The sequence below is a fragment of the Rhinolophus sinicus genome, chromosome 17, assembly GCF_057876585.1.
Source record: "Rhinolophus sinicus isolate RSI-liver-muscle chromosome 17, RSI-T2T, whole genome shotgun sequence".
In the NCBI taxonomy this organism is placed as follows: domain Eukaryota; kingdom Metazoa; phylum Chordata; class Mammalia; order Chiroptera; family Rhinolophidae; genus Rhinolophus; species Rhinolophus sinicus.
The window spans coordinates 188,230,671-188,246,431 of NC_142517.1; the positions used below are offsets into that span (position 1 = coordinate 188,230,671).

The following is a 15,761-nucleotide window of genomic DNA, read 5'->3' on the forward strand; positions in this document are numbered from 1 at the left end:
ATTAATATAAAATAATATTGAATTTCAACTGTAATTGAAAAATTAAAAAAGGGAAAAGGTGAAGGGGAGTAAGAAGTCCAAATTTTCAGGTATAAAACATATAAAGCATGGCGATGTAATGTATAGCATAGTAATATTGTGATAGCGTGGTACAGTGTCAGATGGTTGCTGGACTTATGGCGATCACTTTTTTAGGTATATAAATGTTGAACAACTATGGTGTATACCTAAACTGATATAATTTGTATGTTAGCTATGTATATGTATAATATATATGTGTATATATACACATATATATATACATACATATATATGTGTGTGTGTATATATATATATATATTTTTTTTTTATTTTTTTTTTTTTGTAGGCTGGGAAATAAATGAATATAGTAATACTTTCTATCCAACATCTTCTCTAGCCTGTTTCAATGTCCCAAAGTTTAATTAACAGAACAGGGGGAGCTGCCCTGAACTGAACTCAACACTTTGGATAGCTATATTTTTTTTAAATAAAAATCTTTTTAAAAAATTCCCTGCGTTTGTTCATTCATTCATTCATTCATTCATTCATCAAACATTTATTGAGAATTTACAAAGTCCCAGGCACAACAGGCCACACTGGGCAAATTCTGGCTCTTCAGAAGTGTGATACATTCCTTGCTTCAGCTTAAAATCTCAGTTTAAAATATAGCTTAAAATCTCCTTTTGTAACAAAAGAATTAGGAACAAACAATTTCTTTGTCTCTCTCCCCTCCCATTCCAGGCAACAAGAATCTCTTCTTTCAGATAATTTTCTGGAATGGAGATTTTGCAAGACATTTTAATAACTGATTGAAATAAAATATACGTAACTTTATTTGGGATCATCCAACAGATTTGTCACAGTAGACTGAATTCTTAGTGACACAGTTGTGATCCCTTAAGTTAAAGACATTAAAGGAATATCCTGGAGGGGGGAGGAGTAGAAAGAACACTGAGTTGGGAATTGGAAACCTGTGTTCTAGTCCCAGGTCTATCTCTAAACTAACCTTCATTAGTTTAAAGTCACAGTTCTTTAAAAATTTCTTTCCTCATCAACATAATGGAGAAAAAAAATGTGTATACTAGCTCCATCATAGCAAATTGTGTGACGCCAGTGAAAAAAGTTAATGTAAAAGGGCTCTGAGAAGCCAAATGTGCTATACAATGTATTTCCATTATCTCAGGACCTCATTTGCTCCTTAAAAGGTGGGGAAGGGGGGTGGGTCAAAGGTACTAAGGGACATAGAGTGCTATTACCTTTCCAACTTCATTCTTTCACTCCTACATGCCTCTGAGCCTTTGGAGATGCTATTACCTCTGCATGGAATGCCCTTTCCTCACTAATGACTTTCTAGTCTTATTTCAAGACTCAGCTGGAACCTTACTTTCTTTGTACAAATGTCTTGATTTTTCTTAGGTAGAGACATTACTCCTGTGTTTTTAGAGTGATCTGATATATTTCTCTGATTGAGCTCACATCATTATAGTGTCATTATCTGCTTATAGATCATGAGATTAGAAGCTTCATGAGTGTAGGGACTGTCCATCCTTCATAGGATTGTCTTCTCCACATCCCTCTTCTATTGGCAGCTCATTTCCACCTACACCCATATGGTTATCATAGGCTCCACCATGTTAGTCCAATGTAATACCACCCCTTACCCCCACTTACTGGTTGGAGGTGAGTACCTGACCGAAGCAGAATATCTCATGTCAGAGGGCAGAGCCATTTGGTTGAGGGAGAGCTCCTGGTCCAATTTAGGAACTGGAATTGAGAAAAGGAAATCAATCTCTTTTGATTTTTGAAGCAATAAACTTCAGTTATTGGCAGCCTTGTTTATTGACATGTGGGCAAAAAATAGTGGAAGTTTTTAGAAATAGAAGAATGCAATAAATGAGCTGAGAGGAACAGAGCTGAGCTAGAAGGCCCTGAGCTCTCGAATCCCCATTTTTAGTCATTCTAGAAGTCATGTTCCACGTCTAGGGTTTCCACGATGACACGCTTGTATTCCTACAATGAATTATCCCTTAGTCCTAATAATGAATTCCCCTTTATGCATAGACCATTTCAAGTTGAATTTCTGTCACCACCCAAAATAAATAAGTAAACAGAAATATAGAGTCCTAACTAATATAAATTGTCTCGGGCATCTTTGAATCCCCAGTGTTGAACAGTCTTCAGCTTATTGTATTTATTAGATAAGTTTGTAATTAATTAACCCTGACCTCAATTCCTATGTCATACAGTTTTCACAACACTAAATAAAAATGCCCAATCTTATAAATGACCAAATACAATAATGCAGGTATGTTCTTAACCTTTAAACATGGACTAGTTACTTTAACAAAAATATAGTAAAACTCACTGTTTGAACAAACTTCCAGAATACTGTAATAACCTAATTATAAACATAAACATCTATTAAGTGAACCAAATCTTTGGGCATCTCATCACAGTAGGGTCAAATTTGCTAAATGAAGTGCTGATCAGCACGTGGTCAATGGGAAAGACAATTAACGAGAGAGATGTTTTCACCTCAGCTTTGTTATTTAGCACTTTTGTGACATTGGACAAGTCACTGATCTCCCTGTGCTTCAGTTTCTTTATTCAAAGGACAAAGAAGGGGTAAGAAGTTGGGCTTAAATAACATCTATCGTACTGACCTTACAAGTTTATTATGACTATTAAATGAGGTAATTTATTAAAGCTATTGACAGCTATTAAAACAATAACCAAAAGGGATATAATTTTCACTATTATCCTATCCTATCACTAGTACCTACAGAGAGCTGTGATAGAAAAAAAACGAAATAATCAAATCAAATCCTGCAATCCTATAATAGCTTTACTATTTTAAGACCTGCAACTGGTGATTGGTTGGTGGAAAACACTATAAAGTTCCTCTTAGAGAGAGGTAGTGGGTGGGGGAAGGGTGAAGATAGGGGTGGGGGGGTGGGAGTGGGTAGGGGGATATCTCAGAACATTCATCTAAAGCACTCTGCGGTGCCTTTCTCTTTTCAAGATTTTCCTCTCTTCACCTCTCACTGAGTGCTACTTCCCAAGACAGAAGCCTTTTACAATAATAGTAAGTTAGACTTGCCTGACATTTTATTTTGAAGGAAATCCAAATCATTTAACAAGCAAGTATTAGACAGCCAAGTGGCACAGCGGAAGCATGCTGGGCCCATAACAAGCAAGCACTGTCTTTTTTTAAGGACTGAGCAAACTGGCCCCATGAGAGGATGCACCCAGAAGGCCACGCTGCTGGTGAGTGACAGACCTAAAAGAAAATGCTGAATCTTCTGCTCATATCTTCTAGGATCCATTAACAAAGACACTGTTCTTTCTACACAAAAATAACCAATGCAGGAACACCTCAAAATGCTTTCCCTCAGTTGTGAAGGAAAAGGCCGGAAATGAGTGGGCGCTTAATCACTGCTCCCCTCTGTGCCGAGCTTCCTGCCCCTTCTTCCTCCCGGTACTCTCCAAGAATCGCAGGAAATCAGACCTCTAATATGGGAAAAATAACACTTAGCAAAGAAAATGGCAAACGTTTCCACGGGTGTTGTTTTCTGAGAACACATTGATTAGGTGTTTTTGAGGATGCAGTCTCTGGAGAAAGAGCAGGATGGAACCCAGGAACCACCCCTCCCTACCCTCAGCATCTTTGGCAATTCCACAGTTGAGAATCTGAACTGGGCAAGAATTGGGGAGCTACAGGCACTTGGGGTGGCTGCAGGAGAGAAAGAAAAGAGAGAGGCTATGTGCCATGAATGGAATTCCTTCCTCTGCATTTTCCTTCCTTCCCTGAGCCCAAAGCAGAGGTCACCAGTCCAAGACTTGGGGTGAGTGTGAATGGCGTGTCCATTTTCTCAAGGACTGTGATTAGATTGAGATACAGGAAACTCTCCTCTGGAGCGTTTAAGCTTTCTGTTAGTAATGATACTAACAGCCAGCACTTACTGAACATGTAATATGTGCCAGGCCCAACTCCCATCATTTCCATGTACTTCTTAAAACTATCAAGTTGCTAACAGAGGCTTGGACAGTCAACATGGAAGATAATTCATAATTAATGTCTGATTGTGTTTCATAGTGCTTTAACATTTATCTTTGAATACAAAGGCTTCCAGTGTTTTGGGAACTTATTCTAATAACATAAAGAGGAAGTCCTATTAGAAAGACCTGACACAGACTTGGCCAATTTCTCTATCCAGCCATGTTTATGCTTTTCTATACCAGTTAAGTGTTAGGGTTTCAAAGTATCTCACCAAGAGAGTGAAGGCTGCAGTCCCAGTTAGGTAAAGAGAAAGAAGCCATCTGTCATCAAGGTATGCAGAATTATGTAGGAGAAAATAGCATTAAACATAAAATGAAAGTTTACCTCAGAAATACTGCAATGTAGATGATAAAGGTTTTCCTTAATGTGCTAAATTGTGCCTTTTGTGATACTAGGAATTATTTCAGTCTGTTGCCATTTGCACATCCAAAGTGTAACACAGAGATTAGCCAGCTTTAAAATTCTCAACAGAAAGATCCAAGATGGTGGAGTAGATAATGTGTTCCTTCCATCAACACATTAAAATTACAACTAAATTATAGAACTAACCTAAAGGACTATCTCAAGTCTAGCTAAACAGAAATTTTGTAAATAAGGATATAAAGAAGAAGAAGCTACATTGAGACTGGTAGGAGGGGTGGAGATGTGGAAAAGGCCCAAACTTCTGTGTGGTGGTTGAGAATCAGGAGGGATATTTCAGCCAGAGAGGTTTTCCCCGGAGGAGCGAGAGACCCCAGCCCCCCAACACCAGGCTCCCCAGACTGGGGTACTGGTGCCAGGAAGAGGAGCCCCCACAACTTCTGGCTATGAAAAACAATGGGGATTCTTGCCATCTGAGTGACACGAAAGACTGGGAGAAACCCAGACATCCTCTTAAACAGCTCACGCACAGACTCACTCTTTTACAGGCACTCACCTTGGGCTCCAGTGGACAGAGAGTAACTAGGGAGGCATTGGAGACATGGGTGGGGGGGAGCAGACTGAAGTATGTGGCTTCTCAGGGAGGACTGGAGGACAGTTGGCATTTTCCCTGTGTGAGGTCCTCCTCCCGTGTAGCGGGCAGGTGGGAGCCATCTTTCCTGTGTTGAGCCCGCCCCCACCACAGCCAAATCTGAATCTGATTGGCCTGGTGAGCTCCATTGCTCCAAGCTGCTGACTCACTGGGACCCCGCCCCACCCAACTCCCAATACACCAGAGGCACTTTCTCCTCAAGCAGTCAGCCCCACCTGCATTGCATTCTTTCTTGGAAAACTATCAGAGTCAGGACTCAGGTGGGTGGTACTGGCCACAGTGTGCTCTCAGACTTTTGCTGAGTAGCTCCAGGCTCAGCATTGGCACCAAACCAGAATTTACATTAACCTGGATACCACAATTCTTCCCATTCTAGTGACTCCCTGAGACCCTGCCTCACCTAAATTGCATACCACATAAGGCTCTATCAGTGGCTGAACCTTAAGGGAACTGGCAGGTGGCAGCAGGCCTCAGGGTGTCCTGGCTTTTTGCACAGCTACCCCAGGCCTGGTACTGGTGATAGACGTCCTCAGTTCGTAGTGTGGCCTCTTCCACGCACCTCCAAGTTTAGAACACAGGCAACCAAAGAAGGATCTATCAATCCCACTTCAGGGTATTTATCTGAAGAAATCCAAATGCTACTTTAAGGGAACATGTGCATCCATATGTTCGCTGCAGCATTGTTTACAATGGCCAAGATGTGGAGGCAGCTTGGGTGTCCATCGATGGAAGAATCGATAAAGAGGAGGTGGTGCATGTGTACAATGGAGTATTGCTCGGCCATGGAAGGGAATGGGTTCATGCCATCTGTGGCAGCATGGATGGACCCGGAGAGTACTGTGCTGAGTGGAGTGTAAGACAGAGAAAGACAGATGCAATGTGATTTCACTTATATGTGGAATCTAAGGAACAAAAGAAACAAACAAAAAAGAAACACACTCATAGATACAGAGAACATATTGATGGCTGCCAGAGGGGAGGAGAGTTAGCGGTGAGTGAAAAAGGGGAAAGGACTAAGAAGTACAAATTGGTTGTTACACAGTAATCATAGGGATGTAGGGCATAGCATAAGGAATATTGTCAATAATATTGTAATAACTAGTAATAACTATGTGTGGTGTCAGATGGATGCTACATTTGTTGGGGTGATAGATGGGAGGAATTGGGGGGCAGGGTGAAAAAGGTGAAGCGATTAAGAAGTACAAACTGGTAGTTATAAAATAGTCACGGGGATGTAAAGTAAAACACATAGAATATAGTGAATAATATGGTAATAACTATGTATAGTGCCAGGTGGGTATTAGACTAATCAGGGGGATCATTTCTTAAATTATACAGATGTCAAACCACTATGCTGTACACCTGAAATTAATATAAAATAATATTAAATATCAACTTTAATTGAAAAATTTTAAAAGGAGAAAAAGGTGAAGGGAAATAAGAGGTCCAAGTTTCCAGGTATAAAACATATAAGTCTTGGCGATGTAATATACAGCATGGGGAATATAGTCAGTGATATTGTGATAGTGTGGTACGGTGTCAGATGGTTGCGGGACTTACCATGGTGATCACTTCTTTAGGTATATAAATGTTGAATAACTGTGATGTACACCTGAAACTAATATAATATTGTATGTTAGCTATATTTTAATAAAAATCTTAAAAAATAAAATCCACATTCCTCATTAAATTTTTGTTTAATGAATGAAAAGAATGACTGCAAAGATGAACCATTCTCTGGGACCATTCTATATTGCTATCCTATAATTTTCGTATCAAGTTCCTCTTGAAATTATGTGATCTCAGAATTTAAGAATAGGAAGGACTTATAGATTCATCTCATCTATTCTATTTGTTTTTCAGGAAAGGAAAAGCAAGGCCCAGGAAGGCTAAGTGATTTACTTCAGGTCACACAGGTCACAGGAGGCATGGTTAGAGCTAGGAAAATGTTTTCTGACTCGTCATCACCGTCCTTTCTACCTGTATCCCATGCTGCCTCATACAAGTATTAACAAGAATACTCATCTTTGTCTATATTGTAACAGAATTACGTGGTTTCCCCCACACATACACCATCCTTGATTGCTGCAGCTTTTCTCTTGGTTCTTATGGAACTGTTTTGAAAGGTGCTCTGATTTTTTTTTTTTTCCTTTTTCCCTCCTAAATCTTTTGAAAGAAGATGTAGCAGAAGTGTGCATGAGGAGGAACTGGTCGTCCTGGAAAAGTGAGTGGGTCAGTGCATGCGTTGGGGTATAGTATAAATTACGAACATAAAAATAGAACTGTTTGCAAAGCTGTGCTAGACGTTTTGAGAGCCTTGACCCCAAGATGAAGAGGGAGACTCTTGGGCATTGCACTGAGGAAGGGCACCAGGGTTGCCCATCGTGTCCTCCTTGCCCGTGGCCCAGTTTCAGCTCTGGGAGAATGAACACCGTAAGCCTGGTTGCTCTTCTGCCCTTCCCCTCAGCAACAGCGGATTCAGCCAGTGACCATGGACCTGAGTCTGGCCTATTCAATCTTCCTCACGAGAAATTAGAATAGGAACCTGGAGTCTGTGCCAGTGGCTGTGGGTAGCCAAGTGACAGGTCCTGGAGGAAGGAAGATATGCTGGGCCATATGAAAAAGCCAAGGAAGGAAAAAAGCACATTTGTGAAAGGAAGGGCAGAGCAATAGGCAAAGAAAAACAGAAATGAGAGTGAGAGAGAATGAGATGGGAACCAATGATTCTCACATTCTTCAGGAATTACTTTTCCCATGATGGGTTTTCATGAAATTCCCAGTATCATTTTATTAATCTTTTTATCTTGACATGATCATAGTAAATATTTGTTCTTTGCAAAGGGATGTTCACTTTTGGGTGAGAGAAACCAATAGATCAAAGGTTGTGTTTTGCTATTAAAGGGGCAGGTGAACTGGCACTGGAAAGGACATACAACTTGGAGAATGAGGGGAAACAGAAGAGAAGAGAGCCTGCAGAAACAGGGAAGGGGACCAAAGAAGACCAAAGCATCAAGAATTCCAGACTGGCGAAGCAGAGGGGAGTTGGGTGACAATGGCTGCTTTCCAGCTACCCCACTGACTCGAGGCCCAGCCCGCTTCATTTTCCATCCCCAAGAGCCAATCAGCTGCTCCTCACCACAGCACAGAGAGATCATCAAAGAGATTTAATAATGGTTGGCAAATGTCAAATTACATTGAATCTAAACCAAGTCCCAGACATTTAGAGCTGTGTAGTCATTAACAATCAATTAGTGAGCTTGCTTTTCAGTCAAAGCATTTTTTCATACCCTCTCCTTTCCACGACAAGGAAACAAATGCCTGGCTTCTTTTCCCTGTCGATGGCTGAGCAATGCATCACTCCTTGGGCTTCGTCAGGGAAGGAACAATCTAGTCCCTGTTCTCATTGTGGTTTCATCTCCTTCCTTGCTCCCGCAACAGCACTTTCAGGAGTGGAAGGAAATGTTAAGTGGCGTTTGTACATCCCGTCCTGCAAACACGAGCTAAGGAAAGAGAAATCGGTCATTTTTCTCTTTTTGTTGGGAATCATGAAGCAATAAACGGTAAAGAGGATGGACAGAATCATCTAAAACCTTTTCTCTCGTTGGAAGGAAGGACGTTGGGCTCCTGCACCTTGAGGAGTGATGCACACCAATTACACAAAGAGGGCATTCGGTGAACTCATTTCACCTCTAATGGCCCATGTTCTGAGGCAGCGGGATTACATTCCAGCAACAGAATCGTAAACATTTACCACAGAACAAGACGTCTCTCTATTGATTGCTGAGTATCTGCTTCATCCTTCCCTTCCCAAATTAGCTCAGATTTACGGCAATTCCCTTCCTGTTCCCTGAGCCAACCACCTCATCTCTGGGATGCTGCGGGTCAGAGGAAGGAGATAAGCAGGAACCTGTATCAGAACATTTTCAGAAAAAGCTTTCACAATCATTTGAAAATCCCTCTTTGCTCCTATTTTTCGCTGCTAGGTCTTCCACAGGCCTATTTTTAGAATAGCTTTCACAGAATATGCAAAAGCTCATACTGTCCAACTGTGGCATGGATTCCTTCCTCTAGTTTAGTTGATAAAATATGGACATAAACCTGGGCTTTGCTCAAAGGGCTTTGCTGACAGCAGACTCATACGGGGTCTCCCAAGCTCTTAGTCCCAGGTACCTTTTGCTTCAAAGATGAACTTCAATGGCATGAAAGTGGCAGTGATGAAGGAGGCAAAGGTTTGAAAAAACAAATAGGACTTGACACAGAGAGGGCATCGCTGGCATTTCAGAAGCCAAGGGCAGGGCCCAGACTACAGTCTTAATACCCAAAGCAGTGAGTTCTTCAGGCCGGTAACAGGCTGGCATTCCTATGCCCAGGTTAGGCCCTCTGCCAGAGACCATCTCAGCACACGGCATGAGCTGCCAAGGCCAAATAAGAGGAATCAGTGAAAACCAACAAAATAAAAACTCACTGTCTCCAAAGAGTTACCACCAGAGGTCTTGTCTTAAAAAAGGCCCAGAGAAGGTCCATGTTAGTACACTTTCAGGAGAGTTTCTAGGACTTTCCCTGATCTGCCACCTTCTTGGAAGTCACCCAGTAGTAACTGGTGGTAGGATAATTATCGTCACAGATCCCAAGAAAATGCAGTCCAAGGAATAGACATACTACACTCTGAACAGATCATAAGTATATATGAAAATCTATACTTTCACAGGACAAAAATGACAGAACACTTAGTTGCATTTTAAAATGTTGCTCTGCTTTCTAAAGGAGTGTTGAGTTTTCAGACTCCGAGGTGCTCTGAAAATGGCACCAAAATAACATGTTAAAATGCAGATGTCTAGTTCTTTCTCCTGAAGAACAAGAGTCAGAAAATTGCATTTTTAAAAAGAACTTGATTCTGATGCCGGTGGTCACTGGCCCACACCCTGAGAAACAGCACACCTGAGAACCCTGAGAAACGCTTGCCTGGCTGCTTGCCCCTCCCCACCTCCTGACTCCCAAAGTTGGCCACCGGTGTCTATTTTGTCCCCATGCATTATCCCCACATCTCTCATCTTCCTTGCACCTAAAGCCATTTCTTATGAAATGATAGAATAAACCGATTCACATTAAGGTACATAGCTGGGTTCTGCATGTACCGTGTTTCCCGAAAATAAGACCTAGCTGGATAATCAGCTCTAATGCGTCTTTTAGAGCAAAAATTAATATAAGACCTGGTATTATATTATATTATTATATTATATATTATATTATATTGTATTAATTTATATTATATTATAGTAAAGTAAAATCGGATCTTATATTCATTTTTGCTCCAAAAGACGCGTTAGAGCTGATTATCCGGCTGGGTCTTATTTTCGGGGAAACAGGGTCTTTAAACAGAAGTCAGTTCCAATTTTGGGGATGATGATGTTGCATAAATCAAAACCCACCTATGTTGTAATGGACAGGACTGTGAGCTAAGGGAGAAATTTTATATTTGAGATTTTTACAATTCTGACTCTCTAAGATTCACCAGCTATTTTATTATTATTTTTTTATCATTGCTCATGTGTCTTGTTAAGAAACATTCAAAGGGGTATGTGTGTGGCCAACACATCTTCTATAACTTGCATGCCCCAGTGACTCACCCACTGGCTGGCATATGACAGCGTTGAACAAATGAGGTTGTGTTAGAATCTGGCAGTTTTCTGTTTCTAACTCTACCGAAGGAAATCAGGAAAACAATTAAAACCATCCTCTTAGTAGCACCATTTAAATTATGCTGAAAAATGGACACCCCCTCACGGGGAGACAGTGACAGTATATGGGTACAGAGGAGAACGGGAGAAGGAAGAAGGAGCTCCTGGAAAGAAGGGGCCAGGTCAATGGGGCAAGACCAGAGAGGGAAATCCAATGTGGGCTTTGGAGCCAGTTTCTCACAGTGATTTTTGCAGATACCAGGAGGCAGAGCGGATGAAGAAGGGAAAGAGGAAAAGAGAGTAAATGGAAAGAAGAAGGAAAAGAAAACAAGACAAAAAATCAAGATTGGGAACAGAAGGTGTTAAAAGTTCCCAGAACCAAAGACAAGATTTAAATTTTAGCCATTCATTGTCACCATATCCTAGATACATATGCTAGAGTATAGTTAGCTATTTCTAAGCATGGATGGAAAACGACTTTGTAACACATTTGACACTGAGTCAATTCATTTAAGGTTTCAAGTGGCCAGTCTTTCGGTCTTTGCTGCCATGAGTTCATCGGAGAAAGTAAATAAGCACAGGGTGTTTATTTCTTACAGCCTGGGGTCTTTGACTAGCAATCCCATAATCCCAGCCCATGTACTTCTCAGAACATCTGCAGACTTAACCCCAAGGACGTAGCATGTTGTGTAGCTGCCGAAAATGTATCATCATTGCTTTGGCTTTGATTTTAGAGTCCACAAATGGTGATCCTTTAACTATTTCCCCAGTGCCTCAAGTACATTCCCATCTTTATGAAGGAAGCTTGACTTCCTGCTCACAAGACCAAAACCACAGAAGTTGTTGCTTCAAGGAACAGAATCAAGCCCCATCACCAGGGATCTTCCATTATTATCTAACTAGAGGCCACCCAGTCACTAATAGCTGTTTCCTACGATAAGCTCTGCAGTCCCCAATTTCTGTGGAGTCTTATTTTGATCACGTAGGAGATTTTGACAGCAACAAAATATTGCTTCTGTCCCTTTATGAAGTCATTTGATAGCCCGTGTCTCCGCCTGACTGGCTGCTTACCCCTCCCCACCTCCTGACTCCCGAAGTTGGCCATCAGTGTCTATAATTTTTCCCTATGCATTATCCCCACATCTCTCATCTTCTTTCCACTTAAAGCCATTTCCTATGAAAGAATAGACTAAACTGATTCACATTAAGGTACCCATGACAGATAAAACATAAAGCATTACCTCTGCCTGGGAGTTGTAGTTTAAAAATAGGGAAGGCTGTAGGCAAACAATAAATATTTAATTGAAGACTATCAGCTGCCTGGAAGCTCATGGAAAAATATTTGGGGCACTGACTTTTGTGTTTGTACGCATGCAGAGGTGGTGGCCTTGGGATTCCAGGAAACTTGCCATGAAGGTGAGCACGTTTTTCGAAGCCGTGTTTCATAACATATGAAATGTGTTTTCATAGCATTTGTTTCTAGGCACTGACGGAGGGACATGAGAAAGGAGTAATTTCCTTGATGCAGTCAACGCCTAATGGTTAAGGCTCCATTCCCAGAATAATGGCATGACCTGGCCACAAGCCCATCCACTGAGAGTGCCTTTCCCTGAGGGAAGATGGGTGTTCGAAGGATGGGAAAGCAAGGCCAAGAATGCACGCTCACTTCACTTATGGCCACATTATCTTCTTCCTCCTAAGAGACCTCTGGGTCCTTAAGTAACTTCCCAGTCATCAAATCAGTCTTTATTAAATTTTCACATGCACTTAGTTTTAGATTCAATTTGAAATGTGCTCCAAGGAGCATCATATGGACTAAATAATTAGCTAAAGAGGAATGGTACAGAATAGATTTTAGAGCATAGCCCAGAACCATGCCTCTCCAGTACCACCAGTAGTAATGGAGTCTTTTAATGTAACACAAAGATGAGCACTTTTATTTTGAATTATGTATTTATTTTCATTTGTATTTAAAGGGAAAACAGTCAAATCCATGGTTTCAGGAATATTTTTGCTTAGGATAAAGCTAACACAGGTATTTACGTTTTTTAAAAGTGGATCAATTTAAAGAAAAATATTAAGGAAGTAATCGTGCAAGACTATTGCAAGCATCTCAAAGGTCATACTCAAGGGACTCGAGTCTAAGAAACACTGCCAAGATTAGTAGAGCATTAATTACTGCATAGCAATAACCCTGGTTGACTCCTGTTCTGCAAAGGGTGAGCTGTATGACCTTGGGCAAGTTGCAACCTCTCTGAGCCTCAGTTTACTTAAGTATAAAGGTGGTAAGTATAAAGGTGGCATTTAAGGAGAGCTCCAAGATCCTTTCCAATTCTAGCGAGTGATGATTTACCTATATTATAGGTTACCTTCTGTGACTAATTGGGAGGAAATGGAGAAATTAAGTCAGTGTTTCCAGTGGTGATGTCATGGCTAGACACACATAAGCATTGAGTTAGTTCTCGCTTGCCCAGAAGCAGTGAGGGGTAGAGGAAAAGTCCACTAGATTGTTAGGGGGACCTATGTGCCAACTCTACTACTTACTGTGTCCCTTCACAAAGTCACCTGCCCTCTTTGAACCCGTTTCTCTATTTGTGAGGGCAAAGTGTCATGGTGGTAAATGATGTCTATTCCATCACTGTGCATTCATGTTGCGCAGCTCAGATGCAGTTTATGTGAAGTGAAAAATTCTATGCAAACATAAATCTTGTTCTCCCACGCTCTTGTGTGTTTGTATAACTTCATTATTTTAAAATAGAATGTAGCGGTATGTGTAACAATATTATGATCAGGCAGAATTTTTAAAAAGGTAATAGGTTATGTTCCAGCCAGTCAATATTGACAATATTTAATGGTTCAGATAAAATGTTTAATATTGGAGAAGGAATGGTGAGTTGGCTTATTGTGGATAACCCAGAAAACCATCACCTACCAGTCACGTCAAAATCTCATTTCAGTGAAAAGTTTTAACCATATCCTCTTCTAAACCTATCATTGTAAGTGGAAGATGATGAGCTAGAGACTAAATTATTTATCTATTCCACTGAACTCTGCTTTTTATGAGGCTCCTTTCCATTAGCCCAGAATTCCCAACTGGATACACAATCTCAGATTATAGCTGTCACGAAGTTTATGCACTTATTCCCCTAGGAGGCCTGGGTACATTTTCAGAGTACTGTCTGTTGAATTCGAATTATATTTGTATTAAGTTACCAAGCTTGATTCTCTGATTCTCTAGTTGACGAGGAGATAAATATTGCTAGAAGGTGACGCAAATAACTTGCAACTTCCAAACAGCAATAATAGCACAGCTGAGAGTAGACTCACTCAGTATGAAGTGTAGAGTCCTTTACTGGGGGTCAAGCATCTCCCTAGTCTGGAGTCACCCCTGAATTTATATTATATTGCAAAAATGGACGCTCAAAAAGTTGTGAAGTGGGTAAACTACTTTTAGATATATTTTAAGCACAGGTTTATGTTTCTAAATATGAAAGCTTCAGTCACCCAGAATACTCACGTATGGAAACCACCTCGTTTCCTTATGCCAGATAGATTAGACTGACCACCTTTTCAAGATTTCAGCACAGTGTAGCTCGTTCCCCATCTGAAATGTCCAATTCGATATGGTTTTACAAGGCAGGCTAATTGTTGCCTTGTTCCAAGTAATACCGCAAAGCTATTTTATCCTTCCTCATGCCAAGAAATTTCTAGGCAAACGACTTTGGTTATGAGATGGTTAAATTACTCATCTGGTTAGTCGTGGATCTACTAAAGGACCGGGGACAAAAACGTAGGGTTGCAGACTCTGGAGCCAGTGTTTTTCCCACTGGATACTGTAGTGTCTCGTCAGTTAGCCCTGGGTTGCTGTGTTGACCAGCTCACTAGTCTGCTCAGAAGACGTGGCAGCTAATGTTTTAAAATTTTAAAAACATTTTGCTGGCCCCTGCAGTATCTATTGTTCTCTTTACCTTGTTTGGTTCGGATGAGAACACAATCACTCAGCTTCCCTGCCACACCGATCACAACCTTTCTTACACCTGCTTTCCTGTTCAGAACGCCTCTGCCAATGCAGCCGGTTCAGTTCCTATAGCTGCAGTCTTGACGACTCACTGAAAAGTTTCTTGTCAGGTTCATTTGATGAGGGATTGAAGTGATTCACTATTGTATCCGTTTCCATAAACCTGAAGTGTGAAAAGAAAGCTTGAGTAGTACTGCGCCCCATGTAAGTGGCACGTGTTTATTGTTTTCTTGGGGAATCACTCTGCAAGGGATGCTGGGAGAGCACCAGCCAGACTCTCTACTTTCCTCCATACTTTGATGTTCTTTCCTGGAAGTTGTGTGGAGATTTTAGTCAGTGTTCTTTTCAGTTCTGAGAATCTCCCTAGGCCTTTTCATCTCCTTGTTCTTGGTGTTTGAGGCAGCTTATATTTGCACCTAACTTTTTGTACCATGTATAAACCCACTCCCATAATTCCTCTGCCTCTGGTTCGCCAGCTCTTCCCCACTTTGTCACCAAACCATCTCCTGTAAAGTGACTCCTCCCACTTCTCACCTAAATTGTTCCCTCTCACCTTTGCCCTTCTTCACTCTTCCACAAACTGCTTCAAGGTATCCTTTCTAAATATGCTATTTAACACTATTCCAGAACAAACTTTCTCTTTTTCTCACCAAATAAACTGCTTTCAATAAGCCTCTCCTCAGCCTAACATCCCATAACCCACCTCATTCTAAAATACTGCTTTTCATAACCTCCAACAATTTGCTCCTTTCCTCTCTTCAAAAAATAAAAATATAAAAAAAACCCATAAAGTACACACACACACACACACATTAGAAAAATGACCTAATACAATCTTTTGCCTTCCCTTTCTCTCTCTGAGAAAGAAAATTCTCATGAGGTATATAAAGACCCATTTGTGTCTCTTTGAGGATATTTCTTTCCCAGTGAAATAAGCTCAAGAGAAATACAGTAAGGCATTCCAAAGCCAAA

At 40.9% G+C, this 15,761-nt stretch overlaps 1 non-coding gene across 1 annotated transcript; it reads right to left on the reverse strand.

Annotated features, from left to right (window-relative positions):
- Positions 1–359: 359 nt before the first annotated feature.
- On the reverse strand, positions 360–491 carry LOC141568090 (small nucleolar RNA SNORA36 family). Its single transcript, XR_012491098.2, has one exon. It is a non-coding gene; the product is annotated as a small nucleolar RNA SNORA36 family (small nucleolar RNA).
- Between the last annotated feature and the right edge of the window lie 15,270 nt (positions 492–15,761).